This window comes from Dermatophagoides farinae, chromosome 4 (genome assembly GCF_024713945.1).
Source record: "Dermatophagoides farinae isolate YC_2012a chromosome 4, ASM2471394v1, whole genome shotgun sequence".
NCBI lineage: Eukaryota > Metazoa > Arthropoda > Arachnida > Sarcoptiformes > Pyroglyphidae > Dermatophagoides > Dermatophagoides farinae.
Window position 1 is genome coordinate 6,815,641 of NC_134680.1, and position 24,718 is coordinate 6,840,358.

Genomic DNA, 24,718 nt, shown 5'->3' on the forward strand with positions numbered 1-24,718 from the left:
CAAGCTTACAAACACTCACACAGTGTGTGAGATATGGAACAAATGAAAAAAAAACAGAATTCTATAGAATTCAATTTGAATTCACACATCAGTTTTAGTCGTCGAATAAGAACAACCAAAAAAAAACCATTTATTATAAAAGATGTGGTTGGTCAACTATGACGAAAAAAAAAATGAGAAAACTTTTGGGAAATTTCAAAAAAAAAATTCAAGAAATTTTCGAGTTTCTTTCATGGAAATTTCTTGAATTGAACAAAATAAATTGTAAATTCTCCGAATACAATTATCTATAAACCGATATACCGATAATTGGTTTTTTGTTTTCAATTTCAACAAATACAACTACATATGTGTAGGCAGATGGATGAATGTTCTTATTTAGTTGATGATGATTTGAATGGATAGTGTTTTTTCGTTTCTTGTTTTTTTTTATCCATCGTCGTTGTCGTCATCCAATTGAATCAAATCTGTCACAATAACGGAATTAACGGTTAATTGATTAGGTTTATCCGTTGTTTTTGTTGTTGTCCATCGTTGTTCATTCATCTTTACAAGTATAGAAAAATAGTAGTTTCTCATTTTCGTTCTTTTTTTTGTGAGAATTGATCATCAACAACGACGAGAAAAACCGTTAGTTCTCGATAATTCATTATCCAAAATTGTCAGGAATAGATGACAAAGTTACCCAGACACAAGCACATACATTTCGTGTGTGTAAGTTGAGTGGATCCATGTGGATCGATTTCTTTCGTTCGTTCGATCGATCGATTTGAAACAATCAATCGATCGATCGAACTATACTATGTGATGATACAAATAATAGATTCTCATACACAAAACATCCACACACACACGCACGCACAAATAAGACAGACAAACATAAATTGATGACAAATGTACCGGACATTGATCTAAAATAAGCAAAAGAGATTTAGCAGAAGAAAAAAAGACAACTTTATTCCTGAAAAAAAAACATTAACGGGATAGGGAAATTCGTTTACTTCAACTTTTATCCATAAATCTGAATCTGGATTCAATTTTGACTAATAAATAAAAACAGAATATTCGAATATGGCAATTGATCATCTACAATAATCCATAATCAAAAATGAATGTGTTTATCGAAAGAAATAGTTTTTCGTCTCATTTTCCGAAGATTTTGTCAATTGATTTTAGCTCAAACACAACAACAACAACAGAATTTTGGCAATAAATCCTAGGGATTCTGAAATGGGCTAAATAAAACAATGTGAAAACAGAGGCTTAACTAAGGAAAAAAAATTCGGACAGCGTTGAGATCTAATAATTTGTCATTATGTGAGAATTTTTTCCAAAATTCAGTTGCTGGATCATTCACTCATTTATTTATTTATTTATTGATTTATTCATTTTTGTATGTTGTTTCTGTCGAGACGATGTTCATTTTTTTTCAAAAAATTCAATAAGGTTATGGCGTATTAATATCAATTCTTTGTCTGAAAAAAGTTTTTTTTACGATGACAAGTTTATATTCTAGGTACTACTGCTACAACGACATTTAATACATGATTAATTTATTCTGTATGAAAATTGACACACACACACACACACAGAAACACGGAATCGTCTCTTGTTGTTTTGGAGAAATAACAACAACAACGACAATAACAATTTCATTTCCAATCAATCGATTAATCATAATCGACGACTACTACGACGATTGGAATATGGTACATATCAATATTGGTCAATTTTTTTTACACACACACACACGGAACAAACATGGAACAACTAGCGAATGGTGAGTGAATAAGTTTATTCGGTATCGAAAATTTGACGATGATATCAATCATTTTTCATGTTCACCATATACGATTGGTTATTGAATGTTGGATTATGTGTGTCTGTGTCTGTGTGTATAACCGAAAATTGGAATCAAATTGAAACAATTATTCCGAAACACACACTGCTAAAAAAACAAAAATAATATACTGAAATTGTTTTTCTGGATCAATCATTCGTATCGATATAAAGATATTGATGATGATCCACGAGAAAAAAAATTGTTCAAGCACTTATTTTTTTCTTTGTTTTGTATGAAATAATTACAAGAGTAGGCGTGCACATGATAATGATGATGATACATTAAAAATGGTGAAAAATTAACAGAGGTGGAGATCATGAAACGCCTACGATCTATGGTTTTTACGCTTGTTTGTTTCATAGAAAAAATTGATAACTCTTTGATTTTTTTTCAGGTTTCAATCGATCGCCATTAATCGATTGATGGATTGATTGATCAATTGATCGTATATCGTTAGAGTGCATATATGTGTGTGTAGGCGTTAGATTAATGTTGTTGTTGTTGTTGTTGTTGTTGTAGCTGTTGTAGGTGTGTGTGTATGATCATTATATTTGAATTGACTTTTTTATTCGGTTGATTCAGAAATTCTTTGTTTTTTTTCTCTCTCAAATTTGTTCAACTCAATCAATGTCAATTTGTGAAACAATCATCATTATAATAATGATGATTATTGGTCAACCATCTCGGAACATTTTGATCACCATTAATGATGATGATGATGTTGGAAATTGGAAACGAATCATCAACATCATTAATGATGAAAACAAACAAACAAACAAACAATAATGATATGTGAAATATGATACAAAGAATGTTTCATTTTTTTCATGACTTTTGTTTTTTCTTGTTTGTTTCGCTTGACTAAGCAAAAAAACAAAATCAATCCTTTTTTTCATACATCTGGGTGTGTAAAAAACTGAAACATCAAACGATATGGCAATTGCAATTAGCAAGCAATTTATTTGTGGTTGTTGTTGTTCTTGTTGTTTTGTTGAAGAAGAAAACCTTCTCCTCCGAAAAAAACCACAATTGTGATAAGAATTGACAAAAAAAAACAATGAATTTGGCAATCATTTTGGCCAGATAATGATTAGCGATATATATCGATGATCATCATAATAGCTTCATTATTATTTTGCTAAATCATCAAAAAAATGGTAAAAATCATTGAAGAAGAAACTAGAATACAATTGATCAGCATCAAATAAAGGTATAAAATTTCATTTATAGAATGTAGAATCAATGAATGAATCGAATAAAAATCCGAATCAATGGAATCAGGTGTTATCAAAATTGAATTTTTTGTTTTCTATTTAATATAAAATTGAAAAACTTTTCAAAATTATGCCATTGACAATCATCAACAAACTAACCAACCACACAAACATTGACAAGAATGAGTTTTTTTATTTGGAAATTCAAAAAAAACAAAATGAATAAATTGTGTGTGTGCAATAACAATTTTTTGTTTTTTCCAGAAAACTTATTGTGCTTTTTCCCAGGAAAATTCCACACTTTTTTTTGTACGATAATGATAATGGAGGTAATAAACTCTCCCTTTTTGAAAAGCCTAAAATGAATTCACACACGCCGAGTGATTTAAAATTCTCAATTGAAAATAATACACTCAAACACACAGAGAAAGAGAATGAAACAAATGATGTGAAACGAAATGAAATTACATCTTTTTCTCTCGACTAAAATATGGACGCCATATGCAACAATCATCGTCATGACTAGTTTATTCAAATTAATTTCAAACGATTCTCATTTATTTTTGAATTTGAAATACTAAAAAGAAACCAACACTAGAATGTAATAATAATTTCATAATTAAAAATTAAAAATTGATGAAAAATTCATAAACATTGTTATTTCACACACCAAAAGAAAAAAAAGAAAATTGAATTTCATATGATAATGAGAAAAAAAAACTTTTGGAAACATTGCTCATTTTTTTCGAAAAGTTTTTTGTTAAGAATTTTTTTTCTCTCTCTTTTTTTCAAATTTAACACAATGGAAAGTTAATTAGAATTATTATTCTAACGATGATGATGATGATGATTAACATGACTGATTTTTTTCATTTGTGTTTTCGGGCATACATCTAGAGAGTTTAAAAAGAGATAAAATTTTCATTAAGAACCACGAACAACAATACAATCTTTGGAACTCGACAAAACTTTGTTCATGATAATGATGATGTGATCATCGAATCGCAAAGAAAAATGACAAGAAACAGAAAGGAAAAAAGATTTTTTTCGACTTTTCTTTAGTTAGTTAATGAGAAAAAGTGAAACAGCAGACAGAAACAAAAACAGAAAAAAAGGATTTCCGTTTCAGTTTCACTTGGTTGTGGATTTTTTCCTGAGAAATTTTCCCAAGTATGTTTTGTTGTTGTTTTCTGATCCTTAAAAAATTATTTTTTTCATGTGGAAAAATAATAAAAACACCAGATAAATTTACACACACTGTTTATTTGTTCATATTTCTGGTTGATGTAAACAAAGAAAACCCAAAAAAAAACTTATAATCTTGATAATTAGCAAAAAAAACATCATTTTGGCTTAATTAACTTTTTCCACAAACAACCAAAAAAAACCTGACGTCACTTGCCATCACCATCATTTTTATTCTGGTTTCCAACCTGGAACCCAGAGAAAAAATGTCGCCCGAAAATCTTGAAGAAAAAAAAGCAGCAAAGCAAAACAACAAAAAAACCACATAAGAAACTTGATGATGATCATCATCATCATAAAGCATAGGCACATGGTAATTATCATTAAAACAATGGATTCTACTACTATTTTTTTCTAGGTTTTGGATTCTTTCATTGAATTCCAAAACAATATCCACCATCATCATCATTTTATTCCGGACAATATATTCTGTGATTCTGGAAAATTTATTTATTTATTTTTCCGACAACAAACGACAAAACAAACGGTAAATAAAATGGACAAAAAATTTGGAATTTCAAACAAACAAACAAACATTTTGACAGGATATATTAATATCCAAAAGAAGAAAAAAAATCATCGAGAAACCAGAAAAGAAAATTTCCCAGGTCGTATCAAAACAGGAAATACACGATACACACACACACACTTGTTTATACGCATCGTTTGTCTAATGTCATCATCATCATTGGAGCTGAAATAAAATGGACCAGATTTTGTGTGGTTATTGTTTTTTATTTCTTTACCGTCGTCGGTAAATTCAAGTTGCTGAGTTTATTTTTATTATTTCTTCAAACACAATCAATGTCGACAATTTTGTTTTGGATCGTGGAGAAAATAGAGAAAAATCATGACCATCATAATCATCATCAACAACAAACAAACTTTGTTGTCGTGTTGATGGCCGTGATGATGTTAAATGTACGGAAATAATAATCATAATGTGGTCTAGATTCTTTTTTCTTTTGAATGACCATTCGATGAAACCTGAAAAAAACATTTTTGACAACATTTCTGCGAAACATGGAAAAACCAAATACAAAAATACGAAATTCGGAACAACCAACCAGAAAAAAAGAATGAGAAAATTTTTTTTCGATGATCAGTTTTTTCGTTTCGTTTCCTTTTTTTCTGGTACTGGAGAAGGTTTATCACCAAACTTTGTAAAGATAAATAAGCACTGTCGTTTGGAATTGCGTGTCATCATATGCAAATTCTTCTAGAAAAATGTCTATATGTCTCTCTCTCTCTTTGTGTGTTTGTGAGTCTGATGATTATTTCTAAATTCATTCAGTTTGTTGGACTTTTTCGGACTGTTTTTTTTCTGGAAATATCTGCTCAAATTTTTTGTTTTCAGGAATTCATATTCACACACACATGCACACACCGTTGACCAATCGGTACTGGATAAACGGAATCGATTAGACACGAAAAACGTGATGTACAAACACATAGACAAGAAAAAACTTTTTGATTGAATTGAAAGTTTCTTTCACTGTCCACTCTCTCTCTCTCTTTCTTTCTGGAACCTTAGCTGTTCCATTTGGAATAAAATAAACAAAAAAAAATTTATTGAAACTTTCAAATACTTGCCCTTGACTCTTTCATAGTCTGGTGGTGGTCAAAATACAAAAAAAATGAATCAATTATAGATTAATTAAAATGATATGATCTCGATATCGACGAGAATATTTTTTATTATTACATTTTGTCTAGCCACAATTATCTCTGTTGTTGTTTTTTTTTATTTTGGTTTGTTTATCAGTCAGACAAAAAAAAATTGAAGCTCACAAGAGGTCAGTTATTTGCAAAATTTCCTTTTTGGCCCATCAATTTGTTAATTGTGTATCGAACATTTTTTTGATTGATTACTTATTTAATAATGTGGTGCTAGAAGGATTTAGTTTTTTTTCTCGATCAAAACCACCACCAATATAGAAATAACCAATTTCTGATTGTGCCAATAATCCATTGATTCATTGGAAAAAAACTCAACAACAACTAAACATTGGCCAAGCCAATTGGAAAATTTAATCCTAAACGCCTTTGATTGATGATCAAAAGAAACGACTACGATAGCAATGTTGATTGAACTAGATTAACATCATTATCAACATCATTAGCTTGAAATCAAAAGATAACATCTCTGTCTTTGATCACCATTTTAGATGAAAAAAATGGATAATAAGCTTTAATCCTAACAAATTAAGATTAACTAAATTTTGGAATTCTCATTTAGATTTAAAAAATTTTTTTTTGTGTGAATTCTACTCATCATCATCATCATCATTATTCCGGAAACATTTCATCTATGATATTTGAATGTTGTTTTCTCATGATGATGATTATCTGGCAAACTGTCATCGAAATCATGATGATCATTGACAGTCCATTAGCATTTTATCTGATTAATTTACTTTTTTTTAAATTCAAAATTTTTTCAAATAATCCACGTAAAGAAGAGAGAGAAAATTTGTTGATTTTTAAGAAAAAAAAATTAAGATTTCACAAATGTCTAAGATTTCGAGAGATAGTGAGTGATGTAAACCTTTTGGCATTTAGATTTGATTCGGCTTGAAAATTATTTGAAATATTTCTCGTTCATAGATTCACATACCAAAGAAGAGAGAGAGAGAGAGAGAGAGAGAGAGAGAGAGAGAGATATTATCATCAAGTTATCGACACCATATGACACCACATTTTGCAACAATTTTTCCAAAAATCATCATATATTTGATGATTGACGCATGCGTGTCAAATGTATCTCTTTCTTTTCACTCAACTGCATTTATCGACAAATTAATTTCATTTAACGAAACAAGAAAAAAAAGGTAATTAGTAAATTACCTTTTTCTCGTTTTTTTTCTGGTAGTGAGTGATAATATTTTTCGATATCATTATCAAAAGAGAAAAAAAACCAGAAAAAAATGATCATCAAAATATAAAGAAATAATGGTATGTGTTTTTTTGGTCATTGTCGTGGTGGTGGTGGTGATGATAATAATGTTGATAATGTAAATGTCACACAAACGAACAAATGGTAAATAGAAAAAAAAAATTTGTAAATGAATTTCAAAATCAAGCCAAATTCAATTTTTCATGGTCAGTAATGGAATCAGTTTTTTTTCTGGTCGTCAAACGCACTTCATCTTGACATCTTGTTCATTTTTTTAGAAAATTTTTTTTTTCTATTTTAAACTTTGAATATCATAGCGATATGGTGGACAAGTTTTTCTCCTTCTAAAATTAAATTAACAGCATCATAATTTATATGCAGCAGAAACAGAAAAAGTCTAGACACCATCAACATTGGAAACGGGACCGTTTTTTCCATAATTGACCTTGTTGTTGTTCATAAAGGCAAAAAAAATTATCACCAAACCGAAATTGATTTTTTTTGAATGTTATTGAAAATGTGGAAAAAATGTCCAGTTTTTCGTTGTTTTTTTTTGCCAAACAAACACTGGATCCTATGGCAACAACAACAACAACAACTGAAAACGAATGGAAAAAAGAAAAGAAAACCAAGCCATTCCAAAGAAAAAAATTTTTTTTTGTCCACATTTTTTTCAATTAAGATGATTACTAGTTTGTGTGTGCGTGTGGGTGGGTGGTGTGTTTCATTGGACAGAAAACACCAGAAAATAATTGACCAAATGAATATGATCGATCAATTGCTGTAAAAAAAAGAATTGAGATTAGACCGCTCGGCGGAAGTAAATTAGGAAAAAAAATAATCGATCTATAAATTGAAAAAAATGATCAATAAATTGGATCAATTGATAGATAGATATACACATTTTCATTGTCATATCGATCAATCAATCACATTAATCATCATGATGATGATGATCATAATGCTAATTGGTGATGGTCAAATGAGATACATAATGTTAATTTTAGCCAAAATTTTTTAATATCTACCGTGTGTGTGTGTCGTTTCAATTATACAGATAACAAATGGACAACATTGGATGAAATTAAACAATTTCGTTATTTAGCGAGACAAAACAAAAAAAAAATAATTAGAGTAGGCGGGAATCACACTCACACACACACCCTGAATTTTTGATTGATTTGTGAAAAACAATTATCTATTTATAAATTGATGAAAAGAGAAAAAAATTTTCATAGATTCAGTGACTAATGATAATTTCTTTTCGCCAATCATCAAATGTGTGGGTCTCAAAAAAAAAACGTTCAATGAATTCCTAATAAACAAGAATCAATAATGATGATGATGATGATGAGGCTTGTGTGTATGTACAATGGCAATGGATAATGATTTCTCACTAACACTCAGCGTGTCGGTATGTCGCCGTTGTTGTTGTTGTCATAGTTGCCGTCTTCCATTACAATTATTAATTAAATTAATTAAAATAATCGAAAACAATAGAAACGACGTGCAAAGAAAGAAAAATACTCATTCAATCAGCTGAAAAAAACGGTACCAGCCAAAAATGAATGAATAAATGTATGGCATGCATATTTCGCCATTGTCATTCGGTTCATTCATTCATTCATTGTGTGTGTGTGAGAATAAAAATAATTTTTTCTAGCTACAATTCTGGATCATAAATTTTTTTTTCGTTCATTTCCTACTGTGTGTGACAAAAACAAGAATCAAAAAATTGGAACAAAGACTATATGGTTAGTTGGTTGGTTGTTTGGTTAGTTGCTTGCTTGCTTTACATCAATTGCACCAACAACAACAACAACAATGAACAACAATAGAACAATTGTGGATTTAATTTAGAAGAGAATCACACACATCATGTATCATTATTATTACACAATTGAATGATTTATTCACAGATTTTCACTGATTTGATATAATGACAATAATGATGATAATGATGATGATGATGGTGACAACAACAAGAATTGGTGTTTGTGTGTATGTCAAAACATCAATTCTACGTTCAATTACACCTAACCGAATTCATTGTGGAATATTCGTTAATGTCAAACATAGAGACAATTGAATCAATGTAACAATTTCGGTGAGAGAAATCTGATTTTCAATTCGTTAATTGTTTTTCATCACCATCGTTGCTGTCGCCATTTTGTCAATAGCAATTTTTCAAATTGTTTGAATTTAAATGAATTTGATTAGAGTGAATTTTGGAGAAAGAAAAAATTTTTGAAAAAAAATATTCAATGCTGTGTGAAACCAGAATTTCAAGTGTAGCCTTTGACTATTTTTTTGACATTTTTTTTCTCGATTTTTCTTTTTGCCAGAAAAAATTGATGATGGTAATAATTGTCATCAAATGCAATGTCTGATGTGTGTGTGTGTAATGATGAGAACAGCACTTGGGCAACAAAGCATTGAAAGTAACTGGATCAAATTGAATTGAATAAATTTCAAAAGAAAAAAAATCGATGTTTTTCCTCTCTGACATTATGTGTAACTGGACGATTTTTTTTTGTAACAAAATATCTCTTCCTAACAAGTCCCAGTGGACATTTCACACACACGCAGACATCATCAAAAACAATTTTTATATTCGAAATTTATATTCATATCAGGCAATCGATTTCTTTCGATGTCAAAGAAAAAAAATTTAAATTTTTCCTTTTGGATTATTCATTTCACTAGCAGTGGATTTTTGACTTTATTTCTTTCATCTATTTTGCCTATCTTTCAGCTAATAATTTATTCAACAACCACATTGATGATGATTTCAATTCTCACAAATGACACAGAACTGAACATTTAGTGCGACAGTGCCAATTTGTTTGTCAAATAATGAAATCATTTTGAAAATATTTATTAGGAGAGTGGTTTACAAAACACATGACATGATGGAGTAGTAATTCTACCACATTGGATTCTGGTTCGAATGAAAAATGATAAATTTTTCTTGGTTTTTCAAATAGTTTATCCTTCCGAAACAATTATAGGGTTATTTCCTTTTTTTTTCTTCATCGACAACGATGAATGAACGGGTAGCTATTTGCCAAAAAACGGATTTCCTGTTCTTTTTTCTCGATGTTATTTGACTAGTGTACCCGGAAATGGGAACAATGATGATGATTTTGTCTATATTGCTAGTGCAAAAATTTTGAATGAATTTTTTTTCGGTTCAATTTCACGGTTCGACATCATTGAAAACTGTAGATTAATTAGCCGGATTCATTTTTTTTTCTCTAGATATTTCATGACCATATTCATAAAACCGGTGATCATACACGGTAATGTTTCGAATTAAAAGTTAATAAACCCGAAATGGAGAAATCAGATGAAAATTCGTTTTGGTGACTGATGAAAAACGCAAAACTCGAAAATAATAATTAATGTAGAGGATCAACCACAACCAACCAACTTGTCAACAATAATCACATTACTCGATAAATGACAGAAATATGATGACATTTCATACACACTCACACGCACACCATGATTAGTCATTGAATTTCAACATGAATTTCGTGAAAAAAAATCTAATCTGTGTTTGTGTGTGACACCACATCAACAACCACAAGGGAAATGATTATGATAGATCTACCAAACACACTCACACACACACACATTAACATCAGAATTGAAAAAAATAAAAAAAAAGTCCGGTAATTCATTCGGACAGTTATTATTCATCATAAATGATATACCTCACTCTCTCTCATGGGGATGAAACAAAACCCGGCGACAGTGACTTCTGTCAATCAACTACAACAAAAAGCAAGTGAAATTAATCTCGGGTGAAAAAAACGGATATTCAGTGTGTCGAGAAATGACCACCAACTGATTTTCATATCGTAGATCCGGTCATTCAAAAAACAAATCAAAGTATAAAATTCATAACCAAATGTTTTGACCCGTTTCACATGTTTTCATTTCCATCTTTTTCCATTTTCAACTGTAAACTACATTCACACTATTTGTCTTTGTCGAAAATTTTGAGAAAATGATTGATTTTTTGCAACAAACTTCATTCATTCATGCAAGACGAAGTAAAATTAGTGATTTTTTTTAGTTTCAAAACTGGACGTCATTATGGTATATCACTGATTCCCAATCGATTAACATGATCGAATTGTGATCGATTGATTCGGTAATGGATATGCAAACAGACATGCACGCAAGCACATGTGTATTTTATAAATGAGAAAAAAAGGTGCAAGAAATACATTTTCTACTTACATTGGATCGTTGTTGTTTGGACCATAAAATGACCAATTTTCACTTGATGGTTCCGTTAAAGTTTTTTTTATCTATTTGAAAAAAATAAAACCGGAAATAAGAAAAAAGGTGATCAAAAATCAATCACGACACAATTTGTTTATATAAATTCAACCAAAACAAGCATAGACGATAATTTCAATTTTTTAAAACTCAAACAAATGATGTATGGCTGATCAACAACAATCAGGGATAATCGATCAACAGATCGACAACAATCGATTGTAGATATCGATTTCAAAAAAAGAAGATTATTATCAAACCAACTTTATCTGCCAAACAGCAGCAACAATAAAATTGAATGATACACACACACGACAATTTGTCATGGACCAAAATCAATGAGAAAAAAAATTCATGTCATTTTTTCTGGATCATTATCATTCGATCAAATATTTGAAAAAAACCAAAGTTTTGATCGAAAAAAAATCAAATTTCAATCAATCAAAGATTAATCTTATGAAAATCAAAAATAAAAATATTTTTTGACAAGTTTTATTCGAGAATTTCTTTGCAACAAATAAGAGAATCAAGATTCTTTTCAAAACGACAAAGCGACAAATAGAATAAAAACCAGATCTCAATTGATTGCCAATTATTGTTGACATCGACAATTGAAAGAAAAACCGTTTGAAAAGTGAATGATTCAGTCATCTATATCAATAAATTGTTATTGAAAAATTGGAAATCAGGATAAAAAATCTGATTTTTTTTCCCAGAAACTTAAAGAAAAGTTTCAAAAAATCAATCACGAAATACTGATATCGTTATAATGATGAAAACTAAAAATCAGAATATTTCCTAGCTTCTTGTATGTGATGTAGGAACGAAAAAAAATTTTCAAATATGTGCACAGGCCAAGTGATGAGAATAATTACCGTGAACTTAAAAAAACAGTCGAGATGAATGAAATTTTCTTTTGACAAAAAAATATCTCCAAAATGATGATCATGACAATTATAATAATAATCTACCAAAAAAAAAAAAAAAAAAAAAAAAAAAAAAATAGTGAAAATAATATGCCTTTCATCCAAACTCAAACAGTGTCATCTTCGTTTTATTTTTGGCCAAAAAAAAAATGTCAACCAATGATTAAAAAATAATAATGGTGACACACAAACACACACACCGAGTGACATCTTTTCTTTTTTTTGCATATTCAGTTTAGCAAAGAAAGAAATAAGATTACATTACTGACCAACCTCGTATGATGAAATGAAAAAAAAATTTTAAATGTCACTATTTAATTAAAACAACAACAACGAAAAATTCAGGTTAATAATAGCGAGAAAAATAAGCAAATAGAAAAATTTACGAAAATAGAAATACGAATAGTGATGGAACGTTTGCCAAAATTTAAGCCGCTTATTGTGTGTGTGCATAAAGTGATGTTTTTCACTTTGGAAAAAAATATGCAAATTCTATCATCGGCCATTTTTTTCGAAAAAATTCTTATTTTTTCCGTATTTCGTAGTTGTTGTTGTTGTTTACAGCAACGATAAAAGAGAACGAAAACCCATTCTGGGCAATTATTTTTCAATAATGGAACGATTGAGCAACGCAAATAACGATTATTTTATTTTCTCTTTCACTCTATCCCTGGACAGCGATTCTCATCTCAACAGCAGCAACAACAACAACGAATGTTCCACAATAATAATAATAAAAAAAACAACCAAACCCAAAAGAGAAAAAAATCCCTTGAAATATCGCAATAACAATAATAATGGCCATCATCATCAAACTGGCTGGCTAGATGGAAAATTTGAAATTATTATGCAAACGGCAATATTTTTGGCTATGGCCATATCCTGCCACTCACCATCATTGCCGGAATAATGAAAATCAAAATTCACAAATGTGTTGTACACACACATATGCAAATCATTGGAACAATAATAATTTTGCATTCGTCGTTGGATCCATTCCATTGTGACACTTTTTTTTCAGAGGTTTGATTTTTATTTTTGGCTTCTTTTTTCTCATTCCATAGAAATTTCCTCGGAATTTTTTTTCTTTTGCTAATTTTTCTTCTACAATTGTTTTTGATGGCGAAAATAATTTGGTTATCATCGTCATCATTATCGATGTCAGTGTGGCGAATGACCAGATGAACAATTGAATTTTTTGTTTTGTTTTACAAAACTTCTCGGGTTTCAATAATTTTCATCATTCTGGTAATCGTTTGGTCAAATTACAATTTTAATAGATTTTTCTCTTTCTCTCTCTCTCTCTCTCTTCTGGTTAATGGTGTAAACCTGTGATCTGGACATGATGATCATCAACTTTTTTTTTGTTTATGCATAAATATTCATTCATTTATTCACTCAATTCAATCATCATCAACGAAACGACAAACAACAACGTGATTAGGAGGTAATGGCTAGATGAATGTTTTTGAATGGATTTTTTTCCCTGTTACATGGAATGGAAAGATGAAATTTTCATCAACACTTTAAGTGCCCAAAATTTTGAGAACATTGAAGCGAAAATAGTTTTCTCGTATAAAATACATTATTATTTCAGTCGCTACGTAAAAATAGCTGCTAATACCAGAATCCGATTTTCTTTCTTTTTTTATTCATCATTTCTTTTCATTTCATACATTTGAGAAAATCAAACAAACCAATCTACTTACCTACTAGATACCTACAAGAATGAATTGAAATTAAATCAACCGGAAAACAAGAAAACATTGCCAAGTATTACTCAACATTTTCCGATTTTTTTTTATTTTCTTTTTCTATTTACCTTGGAAAAAAATAACCAGAAGCCAAGATTTTTCATTTCAATTCAATTCAATTCATCATCATCATATTCATTGCAATATTGAATTTGAAATGAATAAAATTCAATTTTTTTTCTCTTTCTTTCTTCGTCTCCCATTGTCCTGGCTATTTATTCACGTGAATAATGATGATGATGATGATCGTGATTATTATTATTATCATTTTTTATTGATTTGCCATTTTTTTCATTTTTTTTTCTAGAAATTCAAATATTATGATTATTATACCCGAATGAAAATCATCATCGGATGGGAATGACATCGAAAAAAATGTGAATAAAAAAACTGAAATCAAGAATCAATGGAATAAAGAATCGTTGTCATCATGTCAGTCTAAGAAGAATTCATCATCATCATTTCATCAAACATTGACGTATATATATGAGATTCTTATTCACTCACTCAATTTATGCCTGGAAGGTGATTTTCAAACGATGAAAAATATGAAAACTAAACTTTAGCAGAAAAAAAAACCGAAAAAAACGAGAAAAATAATAATTTCAATTCAATTCCATTCAAATGCACGAACAACTCACACAATGATGATGAGTTATCATTGCCGCCAATCTTCAGAAACCGTTTTCTTTTTCTCCATCTTCAAAACATCATTATTTCTGTCTGCCTGGTGCTCGATGATAGTCGATCGTTATAGCATCAAAATAGGAAATATTTTTTTTCATTTTTTCGACGAACAAAAAAAAAATTCGTTCCATTTTTCATTTTTTCATCATCATCATCATCTTCGTTTTAGAGTAATTTTTCGATTTCAAAAATAACAAGTTTATCATCAATGATTGTGTGTGTGTGTGTGGAGAATGAGAAAATCAACATCCGGTCGGCAAATTTACTTTACTGCACTTCCTATTTTATTCGAGTTTCTATTTCACAATACAATCAATATTTGATCAATGTGTGTGTGTGAAACCAGGAACGCAAAAAATACTTCTGTGTGTATTTGGTGAGTTATCTATCTAGATGGCCATCAAAAGTTTTCATTAAGGGACCATTATCAGCGAAATGATAAGATCAATTTTGTTTTCATTTTCATTTTTTTTTGTTAAAAATTTTATCATCATCATTATTACCATAAATGAAATGAAATGGATCAACAATACAGCTAGACAAAAAAAAGATACAAATATTTAAACGGTCACAAGAGACATTTCTTGTTTGTTGTCGTTTCTGGATCAAAAATCGATGATGATGAGATCAAATGAATTTATTCAAGAAAAAAAAACGATTCTCGAGATCAAGAAAACCACAATAAAAAAAATGAAAATTTAAATTTTTCAAAGATAACAATCATACACTTATTGCCGTCATCATACACGAATAATGATGATCCTCAAATGATTTTAATCGGTTTTTTTTTCACTTTCACTTTCACCGTTCACTTGTCGAGCTGACAAGAAAAAAAAATCCGATTATTATTATTATCGAGAACCAAAAGAAAGAAAGTGAAAAATAATAGGAAATTCTCAAAGGTGACATTTTGAGCTTAGATGACAACAAAAACAATTTAAAGAATGAAGAAAAAAAGATTGGAACAATGGATAGCAACGTGTCATTTTTTGTCATTGTGTTTTCGTGGAAAATTCAATCTAAATTTTTTATCATTTTGATCCAATCACACCATTAAACAGGAAAAAAATTGTAAAAAACAAATTATCACCACCACCACCAACAATTGGTTAGCTTTCATTTTTCTTTATGTGTCACAATTGAAGACAAAGACAAAGACGAAAAAAAAATCAATTTATTTTACCAGAATCTTGAAAAAAAGAAATTATTCTCAAGAATTCTTCATTGCTGCTAAATATCGGCTGTCATAAAACCTGGATATCATAATCGATTATTTTTTCCTTTTTCACATAAAAAAGTGTCATCTTTGTCACCTCCTCAATCAATCATCATCATCATCATTATCGATTGATGATTGAGAATTCTCAATGGATTGCAAAAAACGGTGTCCAATAAAATTCATAATTGAAACACATGGAAAAAGTGAAAAAAACGATCCAGAAAAAAATTTTCACACTTGATCGCTTGCCCTCAAGACTAATGATGATGATGATTATGGTATTATGATGATCGTCGTCTTGGCCACACAACGACAAATGATCCATTTCAACATTAATATCCGCGACAACCAAAAAAAAAAATAAAAAAATAAAAACCATCATAATCACCACAACACCAGGTACCAAAAAAAAAAAAAAAAAAAAAAAAAATTGTTCCAACAAAAAAGAGCCAATTGAAAAAAATGAACCAACGATAATGATAATGTCATCATGGTTTGGTGTGCAAATCCAAACCCACACCACCACACACACACTCATGTGGACAATCGAGACACATATTCCAGAGTTCCAGGAATAAATGAATCTCTCGATTCCAGAACGACTAGAAATAAAAACTTTTTTTTCCATTTTTTTCTAGCTTATGAGTTTTGGTCATGCAATGTAACAACAACAACAACAACACCATTTTTCTCAGTAATAATTGACAAAAAATATGAAACTCAAACCAACCACCAACCATAATAATAATCATAATAAATATGGATTTCAATTCAATTAGAATCATACACACACACACACACACACATTTTTATTCATCAGAAAATAATTCAGTTTTAATGACGATCATAAAATATCACATACAGTGTTGTTTGTGGCTGTGGGTGATGATGAAACGTCAAAATATCGAATATCGATTCATGTGTGCGTGCGTCGTTTGAAATACCGGGTGAATTGAAAATGGACAGAAAAAAAAAGAAGAAATAACACCTTGAGGTGTGAAATTCGTCATTTATAAAGACAGTGTTTGGAAAAGAAAAACTAGAAAAGTTTCCTTTATGATATGATCATCATATAATGTGGTTATTTTTTCGACAACAAGATGAAATTTTCTAAACAAAAAAAAAATAAATTTTTGTCAAAGGTCGACGGCCAATATAGAATTTTCATTGTCATCATAATAATACTAATGATAATGATGAGAATTAGAAAAAAATTTCATATTTTTAAAATCATCATCATCATTATTAATATGGCTGCTTGATGAAGATCTCATCAGCTTGAAAAATCATCATCATCACAGTGCCAGGAAAGCGTTGCGCTTGATTAGTCTAGTGATTTTTTCGCCGGATATATGTGTGTATCGGATAGTTGAAAATATTCTCGTAATAAATAAATCGGATAATTCTCATCTGTCGATGCCGAAAACAATGTGAAATGATTAGCGGTGTAAACCAGTGGAATGGAATGAGAAATGACTGAAAGAAAAGATCTACCAATCTAGAAATTAGGTGTAATTGGGCCAAAACACAAGCCGCATAACGAATAATTCAATTATATTAATGTACGATTCACACATACACAGCCATGCACAGTTGCAATCCAGAAAAAGAAATTTACACCATCAAAAAAAAAAAAAAAACAAAACAAAACAAAAGTCCAAACGATAGTCGAGTTCATTAGACTCATTCATTGAGTGTGTGTGTGTGTGTTTGTATTGAATATTCAATCAATTTATTGAGCGATAAATTTTCATTTCATTTTTTCATCGTCCAACAATTGAAAAATCAGAATTTCATCCACAAAAAAATGACATAAAAATAAACTTAAAACACGAAATCAAATCAAATTAAAAATCCACACACGGGATCCAAAAATCAGAACAACAAACGAAATTCATTCATTCGAAACACGTTGATTTTTTCTCTTGTTTCGTTTCTTTTTTCTTTTGGTGCAAGAGAAAGAAAATGTAGAAAAACGTGCAATGTTGAAACATTTCTATTTGTTTCAAAATTTCAAACATCCGAAAAAAAGAGGTTGGAATTCCTGGATCGATACACGAAACGAAATGAAAACAACAAAAAAAAAACACTGAATAAAATAAATAACAAACATCGAAAACAAACAGTAACAGTAAAAAAAATAACAATGAAAAAAAAATTTAAATTACCCCTTTGTCGTATTTTTTTCACAGAAAAAAAAATTCCGGGACTCATTCCCGAAAAAAGGTACCACAACAATTTTACATCTGAAAATCCATAGTACCGTGAAAAAACTCTAAATTCTTTTGTTTTGTTTCGTTTCTTGTTTTTTGTTTATTGTCGGAAACTGTCTTTGACTAAGAATTTCTTGATGACGTGTTTTTCACGATTCAATAAAATTACAGGCGCCGAGTTTCAAGTGGGAGGCAGTCAAAAAAAAAAACGCTAAAACATCAAAAGAATCGTGAGCATTTCTAAACAAAACAAAAAACAGAACATTAAATCAAACAAAATAGATTAATTAAACCCATTCTCTCAAACGAACCAAACAAAAAAATGGCTGGTGTTTTGTTGTGTGCTGTTGTTGTTGATGTTGGTCAAGGCGGTACCAGTCAAACACACCCATACACACACACAAACACACAAAAACAAACACATTTCCCGTTTCGTATTCAGATTTGAAACGAACAAACGAAACGAAGCGAATCGCGTATGCAAAAAAAAGTAAATTAATACTTTTTTGTCGAGCAATGTACTGAATAACAAGAGGAATTTTTGTTTTGGACCATTTTCAATTCATTCTGGAAATTCTGGAAAAACAAAAAAAAATTCTATAACATCAGTGTGTGTGTTTGTGTGTGTGTGTGAAGCATCAATTAATTTTCTTTCATTTCATTCCATTCAATTCATTCATTTATTTCGGCCACTTGTGAAATAATATAAAACAAACGAAAATTGTGAAATAGCATAATGGGTGTGTGTGATTCACAAATGATGGTTTTTTGTAAATTTTTTTTTCTTTCTTTCGGTACATTTGAATGAATTAACGACTACTACACACGAGAATAGCCATGATGATGAAGATGCATGCATAGAATTGGCATCATTGTCTAGAATTCTGGCAGAAAATTCTGTCCAGTACAATAAACAAACAGTGGAAAAAATAGCCAATTCTGTAAAAAAAAAAATTCTTTCTTTCTATTTTTTTTGAATTGTTTTTCTTTCAGTTTTTTTCGGCCATTCAATCATTCAAAGAATCACATAATTGTAATGAATTTCATTTTCATTTGAAAAATCAATTCAATTTCCACTATTTTTTTGTGTGAAATACAGTATGTTATACACAAATACACACACAAACCATCGATTGTCTCTCAATTTCAATTCAAATCGATTGGGGATTTTACGTTTGTATCCAAAACAACAATGAAACACAAGTGTTTTATTCTTTTTTCTTTGAATGAATCAATGAATAAATGAATGACACATTCAAACTCTACACACACAAAAAGAATCGAGATCGAAATGTCGCTATTAATTAAGCTAATATCTCATTTAGCTAAACATACACACACACACTCAAAACAACGATACTTGCAATAATGTCAGATTCTGTTTCACACACGAAAAAAAGAAAACATTGACAATGTCGTTCATTCACAATCACACACGACAGAATCGACGGACAAACCAATTCTCATTGAATCATTTGAAATAGTTTTACGAGAGTTTCACAAAAACAACAGAATCTAAATGATAATCATACTGATGATCATCATCATCATCATTACTTCAGACACCAACACACACACACTGTCAATTGCTTGCAAAAAGAATTGTGTTTTTGTTGGTTTGAGGCTTTGTTTTTGTTGTTGTTGTTGTTGGTGTTGTCGAACAAACACATGAGAAAATGAAATAGAATCAAATCAATGTTGACGACGATAAACAATAACAACAACACTAAACACACTGCCAAATTGATACAAAACAAAGCGACAACTTTTTTTCCGTGATTCAGTTAGAATTTAGGGTTCCAGAAGCAAAAAAAAAAAACAGATTTTCTTTTTCCATGTTCATTTTATTTCATTCTGTATATAGTAACACTAACTGAAATAAATACAATGAATACAGACAGGCAACGAAAACATACTACACACACACATAACAAAATGAATATAGCTAATTAACAATAACATTTATCTTTTGGGAAACAAAAAAAAGTCTTGAAAATTATCTGTATCTTGAAAGTGGAAAAAAACAGAGAGAGAGAAAAAAAAGGCAAAAATGAATGAACGAAACCGATTGCCCGTATAGATTTAATTGGTCCTGAAATTTTTTTTTTCATTCGGCTCAACTGTACACTATGAATGGATGAATGAGAAGAAGTAAATCCCGTCTTGAAATGAGAAAAAAACCAATACCAAAGTAGCGTTAGCGGTGGTGGATCATTGGTGGAAATCAAAAAGTTGTTTAATTCGCATGAATGAATTTCAGAAGAAGAATAAATTCTGTATAAATCACTTACATACAATATATAAGACAAGAGAAGACAAATCAAAATCATAATCATCATCATCATCGCAAGACAATAAGTAGATTTATTTGAGACGACCATCATCTATTGATTCAAACAAACTGAACAAATCACCATTATTGGAAATGTTTTTCAATGATGATTCAATACAATCAGTTATCAGTTTGGTCAATTATTCAATTAAACATGGATTAATTTCCTATCACAATGTCTTATTTACCTATACGTAATAATAATAAAAACTAATCGATTTTTTTTTCTCAGTATTAAATGTCATTTTCTGTTTCTGTATTCGAAATGATAAGACGGAAAAAATCATTTCTGGGATTGATCGATTGTGATTATTAAAGCCAATCCTAATCATGTTTGAATGAATTTCACAATTGAATTGTTTGGACAATCAAATCGAATCGAATCGAATTGGACGATCCTGAATTTTGTGGAAAAAAATTTTTTTTTTTTTGCATATCCGATGATGAGATGGTCATGGAAAGATTTTCATAGGTCATCAACATGATGATAACCGATTATCATCATCATCATCATCAGAAACAAATTCACCACTGAATGGTTGTGCCTGTGTTCAATGTTTGTCGTCTACATGGTTATCATCATCATCATCATCATCATCATTGATTATTATCATCATTAATCCAAGTTTGTTTCCAATCAAAAACGAAAAATTCATCAACGAAAAAACAAAAAAAGAAAAGGTGTGTATGTGTGTGATTACTTCAAACGAGAAAAAAATTATTTCAAAATTAAACCGGATATATGTGTGTATGTTGTTTGCAAAGGATTGGATGATTCAGATACAGATTTTATGAATGTTTTTGCGTAAATAAAAAAAAAATTTGATCAAAATTGTGTATCACACACACACACAGACAATAATTTTTCGACAGTGAGAAAAAACAATTATCAATTTACTTATAACTAGCTGTTGGCAATCAATCAATCAATCAGCTAGCAAAGTTTTTTGTTGTTGTATTTAGCCATTTAGTTTCAATTCGTTCCAAGTATACACACACACACACAAACAAACAGTAAATATTAATTTCAACATTCAATTCAATTCAATTGGATTTCATTTCATTTTCAATCAATCAATCAAAATTGAAATTGAAATAAAATCATGAAAAAGGTGCACACACACACAGACAAAAAAAAACCCAAACAAAAAGTTTTAAAAAAAGAAAATTCCAATTGGCAATTGTTTTTTATATAATCAAGCAAAATTGATCAAACTCCACACACACACACACACAGATATTCCTATCATCAATCGTGCATCAATACCAATAATTTTCTATTCGTACATTGTTTGAAAAGTCGATGACCACTGGTCATCTGATATAATAGAAATACAACAACGACCACAAAAAAAATCAACCAAATCTAATCGAATCAATGTTTGAAATCAAAAAAAAAATGCTCGTGTAACACACTGTAGAAAAAACACGTGTGTGCCACTGACCGAATAAACAAGATCAATAAACGCACACAATGTTTATACGTTGTTTTTTTCTTTGAAACGCACAAACACAATGGATCCTAGTACAATCAACTTTCTACTGATCAATAACGTATGGATAAAAAAAGATTGAGAAAGAGAAAAACACAATAATGATGACCTACGTATATATAAAAAAAAGATGTCGATCATTGACAGTCTATCGACCTATGAGTGTGTGCAATCAGCAAATCAATGGAATCTAGTAGACATACACACAAACAAACCATCATCATCGTCATCAGTCATTGTGTCTCAATTGTTTTCTCTTTTTTTCCAATGAAAATATTTTTTTCTTGATTAATCAATTTTGTTATTGTTATTGTTGTTGTGGCGATAAGTTTATTTAGTGAAAAGTCAAGTGCTCAATCAACAACACAATCATAACAATCAAATGAATAGAAATGCAAAAAAAAACATCGAGTTGGGTGCCATATCATTCTTAAAAATTGTGGAATGTGGTGTAGTATTGACAAAATTTTAAAATTTTTTTTTTAATGATTATGATGAGATAAATGTCATTATGTCACCTAGTTTCATTAAATTTTTTTATCTGTGTGTGTGTAACATATTAATTGGAAAAAAACAAAGTTTTCTTTATGCGTCGCCTTTAAATGGCCAGTTGTGTCATCATCATTATCATCATATTTGGTAGTGATGATAAACATTTATCTTTTAAAAAAAATTGAAAATTAAAATTCAAACAAAAACGAAAAATTCTCAGAAAAAAAATCCTTTTCCAATCAAAACCACGAGATATGAAGGCAAAAAAAAGATCATTTGCATTTGCATTCATGGTTTTCACACAAAAATGGATTCATAAAATTCATTTTCTCTCTGGATTATGGATGATTGATATTTATCTATTTTGTTGTTGTTGTTGTTGTTGTTGCTTTTTTTGTCGACATTCATTTCATTGAATCATTTCAATGAACAAATGTATCAAACAAAATTAACTCAACTATGCATGTAACTAAATGAGAATATCAAGATTCTCCTCTCTCTCTCGTACACTGTTTGTTTATTTGTTTGCCCCATTTAAATTGATTGATTTTTGTTTTCGTTTGATTGATTGATAATGAGTGAGAAAGCAGCATTGAAAATCAATTGATTCAATTCAAAAAGTTATTATCATTCAAATGAAACGAAATAAAAACAAGCAATTCATTTGCATATTGAAATGAAACGAAATCAAAAAAAAAAAAGAAACGAAGGATTGATTCCACTCACCTTAGCAGTGTTGATTTGGCTTTTCGTCGAATACAGATACACTTTTGGTTACAAAATAAAACACATTACACAAAGGTTAAAAAAAAGATGTCAACCACCAACGTTATTTTTTCCCGATCCATAAATTGATAAATGTCACACAAACAAACACACATCGATTGATTTGCGTTAATTGAATCTTTAACAAGATGATGATTTGATAATGACTTATGATGATTGATGTATTACTTTTTGAATAAGAGAAAACTGTTTATTCAAAAAAAGTTTAAAATGTTTTTTTAATGATGATGATGAAGATGATATCACATCATAATCTCTTGTTTGTAAAGATGTCATAATTTCATTTTAATAGAAAAAATGATGCGGATAATCATGATGTGAAATGAAAATTATTCGTTTTATTCTTGAATAATAAACGCCAACACAATGATGGTGTGAAACAACAAGATTTGGTGGCTGATGATAAATGCCAAATTAACACAGATACTTTGGATTTAAATCAAATATGATGATGATGATTTTAATGACCACATTCACCACAAAACATACAGACATATCATCGTAGGTGGACAGAAGAAAAAATCGTGTAATTTGGTCAGTTTAGGTTTTACAGTCATAATTTTACAGTGTGGATAATAATCACAAACACACCGTTGAACGGATAAGTGAGGATAAGATTATATCTTCAGATAACTGAAATTGATTTTCTATTTAATCAATGAAATGATGATGATGATGATGATGAATAAGACGATGAAAACTTTTGAATTGAATCATTTTTTTCCACTCTGGAAAAGAATAGAAGAAATGGTAACGATGAGAGAAAAAATGGATTCAAAATCATTGAAGCAAAAGATTTTTTATTTCCTTTTTGGTTCTTTTCTTTGTCGTGTGGAAATTATTTTTCTTTTTTTCGATATGGCTGCTGCTGTTATTATATTATATATTTTAGCCAGTAAAAAAAAAGAATGAATCAATGCTGCTGCTGCTAATGCTGAAATGAATTGGCCATTCATTGAAGAATCAGATCAAATAATAATCATCGATATATAAAGAGAGAGAGAGATGAATGTATTGTCATTGTTATTTCGATTGTTTGATAGTGATGACGATACCGTGGTAGTATACGGTGGTTGGTTCAATAATCAAGAAATTGGTGAAAGATATTTTTTTCTTGCTTCTCTGATTTTCTCATTAAAATTAAATAATTCTTTTCTTTTTCTTCTCTTTCTTCTTTCATCATTTGGGAATTACGAGCACGGAAGAATAATAGAACGAAAATAGTAACCTGAAAAGAAAAAGAAACAAAAAAAAAATTAAAAATTTTGTCAAATTTCAGCGTTTTTTTTTCTCATTGTTTTGTCGATGTGATCATTGTTTGTTGT

At 29.7% G+C, this 24,718-nt stretch overlaps 1 protein-coding gene across 3 annotated transcripts in view; it reads right to left on the reverse strand.

The window, feature by feature from the left end:
• The window catches only part of LOC124489838 (uncharacterized), an 87,811-nt gene that overhangs the window by 25,098 nt on the left and 37,995 nt on the right, over window positions 1–24,718 (reverse strand). For all 3 annotated transcript variants that reach the window (XM_075730701.1, XM_075730700.1, XM_075730702.1), the window contains 2 exons: window positions 23,334–24,621; window positions 11,450–11,520 (listed from right to left, as the gene is read on the reverse strand). The gene's annotated coding sequence lies outside the window, so the exon portion shown is untranslated. The remainder of the gene's footprint in view (window positions 1–11,449; window positions 11,521–23,333; window positions 24,622–24,718) is intronic.